This window comes from Ranitomeya imitator, chromosome 3 (genome assembly GCF_032444005.1).
Source record: "Ranitomeya imitator isolate aRanImi1 chromosome 3, aRanImi1.pri, whole genome shotgun sequence".
NCBI lineage: Eukaryota > Metazoa > Chordata > Amphibia > Anura > Dendrobatidae > Ranitomeya > Ranitomeya imitator.
The window spans coordinates 40,309,558-40,316,110 of NC_091284.1; positions in this window are offsets into that span (position 1 = coordinate 40,309,558).

Below are 6,553 nucleotides of genomic sequence, written 5' to 3' on the forward strand. Positions count from 1 at the left end.
AGATTAACTTACAGAAGAGGAGGAGGAAAAAAATAACACAAAATGATATCTTTTGGGTTACGATAGGGAAAAGAAAAGGAGGATGTAGGATTTAGTAATTTTGTTCTACTGTCTTACGATTTTTTAAGCTGGTTGTATGGCCAACGATTTGACAGATAATATTACCTATATACTGCAAATAACACCCATGATTAAAGGGGGTTGTCTAATGAGAGATGACCCCAGTTAGATTGACGCCGCTGCAGTGCTCAGCAAATTACTGCGGGTTTGGCTTCCATCATACTGGGGAAGTCGCAACCACCCAGGCATTGTATTATTACATGCCAGCTATTTAATGTCCTATATGTCTATGTACTCTAAAAGGGCATGTGGAAATCCCTTTAAACGGAACCTATCATCTCTGCTATGCTTCCCCCAGTGAGGTCAGTGACTGACATGATGATTTCAGCGGTCTGTCACTTATGGCAGGGGTGTCAAACTGCATTCCTCAAGGGCTGCAAACAGGTCATGTTTTCAGGATTTCCTTGTACTGCACAGGTGATAATTTAATCACAAACTCATTATTTGTGTACGTGATTCAATTATCACCTGTGCAGTACAAGGAAATCCTGAAAAGATGACCTGTTTGCAACCCTCGAGGAATGCAGTTTGACACCCCTGACTTATGTGACAATGGTACGTAGTTTTGGAGAACTTACTCAAGTTACAATTATTCATTAGTGGCTGCTCCCTATCAGGCCGCCCCCTGACTGGACCCCACTGCCCGGCCGTTCCTTTCTTGGCCCCGACTGGACCCCACTGCCCGGCCGCTCCTTGATTGGCCCCCTGACTGGACCCCACTGCCCGGCCGCCCTCTGCCTGGCCGCTCCTTGCTTGGCCCCCGCTGCCCCCTGACTGGACCCCACTCCCGGCCGCCCCCACCTGGACCCCACTGCCTGGCCACCCTCTGCCTGGCCGCTCCTTGCTTGGCCCCCACTGCCCCCTGACTGGACCCCACTACCCGACCGCCATCTGCCTGGCCGCTCCTTGCTTGGCCCCCGCCGCCCCCTGACTGGACCTGGCCACCCTCTGCCTGGCCGCTCCTTGCTTGGCCCCCGCCGTCCCCTGACTGGACCCCACTGCCCGGCCACCCTCTGCCTGGCCGCTCCTTGCTTGGCCCCCTGACTGGACCCCACTGCCCGGCCGCTCCTTGCTTGGCCCCAACTGGACCCCACTGCCCGGCCGCTCCTTGATTGGCCCCCACTGCCCGGCCGCCCTCTGGCCGCTCCTTGCTTGGCCCCCTGACTGGACCCCACTTCCCGGCCGCCCTCTGCCTGGCCGCTCCTTGCTTGGCCCCCTGACTGGACCCCACTGCCCGGCCGCCCTCTGCCTGGCCGCTCCTTGCTTGGCCCCCGCTGCCCCCTGACTGGACCCCACTCCCGGCCGCCCTCTGCCTGGCCGCCCTCTGCCTGGCCGCCCTCTGCCTGGCCGCTCCTTGCTTGGACCCCACTGCCCGGCCGCCCTGTGCCTGGATGCTCCTTGCTTGGCCCCCTGACTGGACCCCACTCCCGGCCGCCCTCTGCCTGGCCGCTCCTTGCTTGGACCCCACTGCCCGGCCGCCCTGTGCCTGGCCGCTCCTTGCTTGGCCCCCTGACTGGACCCCACTGCCCGGCCGCCCTGTGCCTGGATGCTCCTTGCTTGGCCCCCCCACTGCCCGGCCGCCCTGTGCCTGGCCTCTCCCTGCTCAGCCACCCTCTACCTGGCCGCCCACCACTGATTGTTTTCCACCTACGTAAAAAAAAAAACTCCTTGTAATGAATTTTTGTCTTTCTGTCCATTCACCAGATATTGAAATAATCAGGCACAGATTTCTGCAATTAATGGCGTTAGTTATGCTACATCTGTTGACACAATGGCGCCTAATCCCATCCATTCTTCTCTCATATTTTCAAAAGCAGAACGTGAAGTAAAAATTCCCCATTTTTAGCCCAAATACACCATGAGCCAAAATTTACCAACTTTTTTTTTATGTATAAATCATTAAATAAAATCTCCACTGACTGATATTGTGCATTACAATCTGCCAGGATCCTCCTAGGCCTGACAGATGGCGACCAAAAACGAAACTCTGAATTGTATTTTTCACCACTGACTTCTTTCCTCCATTAATCCAAACACTTGTTAGTTGGACTGTGTAGTTTTATGTCTAGTACAAGTTCTGAGGCGACGCACGTGGCACGACGCAGGGCTTCCTAGGACCCCTAGAGAAACCCTCCGTGTCATGTACCACCTACTAAGACCCTGCAGTAGGGATAATTCACTGGGGGCCATTTATGAAACTTTATGAGAATAACTGTCTGTGTTTCCCATAGCAACCAATCACAGCGCAGTTTTCATTTTGTATTTTGCTTTTGAAAAATGAAAGCTGGACTTTGATTGGTCGTCGACATGTCTTCTTATCATCCCTAAATTTTACGCACTAATAAATTTATTTCTGCATTGTGGTCCGGTGTCAGTCAGGGCCGGGGTCATGGTTAGGCTATGTGCGCACATTGCGGATTTGTTTGTGTAAAATTCTGCTCAGTTTCTGCCTCTATTGGCAGAAAACGCAGTTGAAAATCCACGCGGTTTTATATTAAATAAAGACACACACACCAACCTATGTAGGAGCATTCACATAATTAACCTACATATGCTGTAACAAAAAAGCAACTGTCAGAAATCTGCGTGAAATGCAATATCTGTTTATTTATTTTTTTAAATTTTTTTAAAAATTGTGTGGGTTCCCGCATAATTTTAATAACCAGCAGAGGAAAAGCCAACGGCTGAGGGCAGATGTTAATATTCTGGGAAGGAGCCAATAGCCATAAAGGTTCCCAGGCTATTAAGATCAGCTCAAAGCTGTTTGCTTAGCTTTTCCTGGCTAGTTTACAGGGGAACCCCCAAAAACAATTGACATGGAGTACCCCTATAAAATCGAACCAGAAAAGGCTAGGCAGACAGCTGATATTAATAGCGTGGGAAGGGGCCATGGATATTGGCACCCCCCCAGGCTAAAAACATCAGCTCTCAGCCATCCCAGAAATGGCACATCTTATAGATGTGCCAGTTCTGGCACTTAGCCTCGCTCTTCTCACTTGGCCTGTAGCGGTGGCAAGTGGGGTTCATATTTGTGGGGTTGATGTCACCTTAGTATTGTCAGGTGACATCAAGCCCACAGGTTGGTAATGGAGAGGTGTCTATAAGACATCTATCCATTGCTAATCCTATAGTAATATGGTAAATAAAGACACAGCCAGAATAAAGTCCTTTATTTGAAATAATCACAGACTCCTTTATTAAATCTTAATTTACCATAATTACTGAACACCTAATCCTCGACGCCCTTGTCTCCTGCAACAAAAATAAAATAATAAACCAACATATAACACTCCCTGTTCGATGTAGTTCATTACTGAGTGTCCCACGATGATCTTACATGTAGAATAGTCACAGATGTGACCGCTCTACTCGGCCTTTGGTGATACACTGACAGAAGGTAATCGCTCCTGCAGTGTATTACAGAGTTCAGCGCTGCCGCATGTGAGAGCACCGGAGCTGATCAGCTGATGAACTCCGGTGAACTCTCGTGGCCTTACACTGCAGAAGGGATTACCTCCTATCATTGTATCGCCGAAGGCTGGGTAGAGTGGTTACATCTCCCGATGTGACTGTTCTACACGTGAGATTGTCTTGGGATACTTGTTATTAAATGGACTACAGTGGAAAGGCGAGTATATGTTGGTTTATTATTTTTGATTGCTTGCAGGGGACGAAGGCGTTGGGGATTAGGTGTTTGGTGAGCATCTATATTGTATGTAACAATGTAAATGTTTTTATTTATTTTTTTACAATTGAACACAGTCGCTGGATGACGGGACTACTCTCCCATCATCGGCTCATGCTGTCACTGTTATATGTGACAGCAGACATAGCCGGATGGGAGTAGTAGTCCCATCAGATGACGCCTGAGTACACCTTCCCCCCCCCCCCAGACAGCAGACAGGCACATATTCTCCGCTCACACACTCTTCTTCCTTCTGATACCATCTCCTAAGGCTCCTTTCACACTAGCGTCGGAATCTCCCCGTCGCAATGCGTCGGGGAGAGATTCCGACGCTAGCGTTTGCTGCATTGCACAATGGAGGCAGCGGATGCGTTTTTCCGGCGCATCCGCTGCCCCATTGTAAGGTGCGGGGAGGTGGGAGCGGAGTTCCGGCCGTGCATGCGCGGTAGGAAAAAGCGGTCCGTCGGGAGAAAAAAACGTTACATGTAGGTTTTTTTTCTCCCGACGGTCCGCCAAAGCACGACGCATCCGTCGCAAGACGGATGCGAAGTGTGCCAATCCGTCGCAAATGCGTCATCAATAGAAGTCTATGGGGAAAAAACGCATCCTGCAAGCACTTTTGTTTTTTCTGCAAAACGATGCATTGTGACGGATTTTAAAAAACGCTAGTGTGAAAGTAGCCTTAGAGTTTTTGGCAGGAAATCCGCAAACCTTTTTACACCCGCAATGGGTGCAGAAACGCTGCAGATCCCCAAAAAGAATTGACATGCTGCCGAAAATAAAACGCGAATCAGTGCAGAATTTTCGGCAGCATGTGCACACCAATTCTGGATTCCCATTGATTAACATTGTTTGACCAATCCTCTGCGGATTTGGTGCAATTCCGCTCAGAAAAAACGCTGCAGATCCGCAATGTGTGCACATAGCCTTACAGTGGCTGCACTGTATACTCAGGACCCACGCCAGCGCTACCCCTGTGATTGGAACCGGAACACTACCGGGAGAATAAAGTTCATTTTCTCCCAGCTGCATTCAGCTGCAAGTCGGGGCGCCGGGCAGGTTAATTACCTCATATCGGCAGGTTAATGGGGTTGTTCTGGTGACAGGTTCCCTTTAATTGGAATTAGTATATATATCTGAAGGAAATAAAATGACAATTTCCATAAAAACCATAAATATATATATATCTGCGGCAAATCCTGCCTTTGTTACACAAAGTGACCACACTAGACATATGCTTAAAAATGTTTTATTTTTTTTTATTCTGTTTTATTAGATTGTATTGAAGATAATTAATCACAAAGTGTAAATAAATTAAGAAGACGAGTCACAAAAAATCCACACTGCCGACAAGTCACACACAACATATTAGGCCGGTTTCACGCGTCAGTGGCTCCGGTACGTGAGGTGACCGTTTCCTCACGTACCGGAGACACTGACTCACGTAGACACATTAAAATCAATGTGTCTCTGCACATGTCAGCGTGTTTTCACGTACCGTGTGTCCGTTTGGAAAACACGGAGACATGTCAGTGTTCGTGGGAGCGCACGGATCACACGGACCCATTAAAGTCAATGGGTCCATGTAAAACACGTACCGCACACGGATGTCCCCCCCGTGTGTGGTGCTGAAGCCCCATTCATCCCTTCTTCCCAGCAGCGTTCGCTGGAAAGAAGGAATGAATAATCTTTTTTATTATTTATTTTTGCTTTTAAAATAAAGTTGCCGGTAATCTGCCCCTCCCACCCCCTGTGCGCCCCCCGCTGGCATTAAAATACTTACCCAGCTGCCTCGGCGCTTACATCCTTTCAGCGTCGCTGCTTGTCCTGTATGAGCGGTCACGTGGTGCCCCACATTACAGTGATGAATATGCGGCTCCACCTCCCATAGGGGTGGAGCCGCATATTCATCACTGTAATGGGCGGTACCACGTGACCGCTCATACAGGAGAAGCTGTAGCGCGGAGAGGAAGCAGCGAGGGAGCTAGGTGAGTATTAACAGCGGGCGGGCGCACAGGGGGCGGGAGGGGGTTGGGGACAGGGATCTTTATTTTAAACACCAAAAAAAAATGATTTTTCATATCTTCTCTCCAGCGACGCTGCTGGAGAGAAGAAATGAATGGAGCTTCAGCACCCAAAGCAGGGGACAGCGCTTACTTGTAGCGCTGTCACCTGCACGGTCCGTGTGGTACTCAGTTGGGACACGGGCGGCACACAGCTGCCGCACGTGTGCCACACTGATGTGCAACGTGAGCACACGGACACGGATAATTCCGGTACCGATTTTTCTGGTACCGGAATTATCTGGACGTGTGAGACTGGCCTTAGAGGCAATGTGTCATCAGCAAATGTCCCCTATTGTTTACATCTGGTTTTCATGAGAAATGTACTTTCTTTTTATTTTTTGATCATTTTTCATATCATAATCTATATAAAAATAATCTAATAATACAAAATCCTAAAATTACACTCCTAGCAATGGACTGACTCAGACCCTTGCTGTTTGTATGGAACAATTATCTAAGCATACTCTGACCTGAGCTGTGACATCACCTATTGTGAATGGTGGATCCTGTGTTACCTTTTGTATATAGAGGTGTTATCAATCATTGTACAGGTGGAGGATGTGAGCTGTGACATCACCTATTGTGAATGGTGGATCCTGTGTTATCTACTGTATATAGAGGTGTTATCAGTCATTGTACAGGAGGAGGAGGAGGTGAGCTGTGATATTACCTATTGTGAATG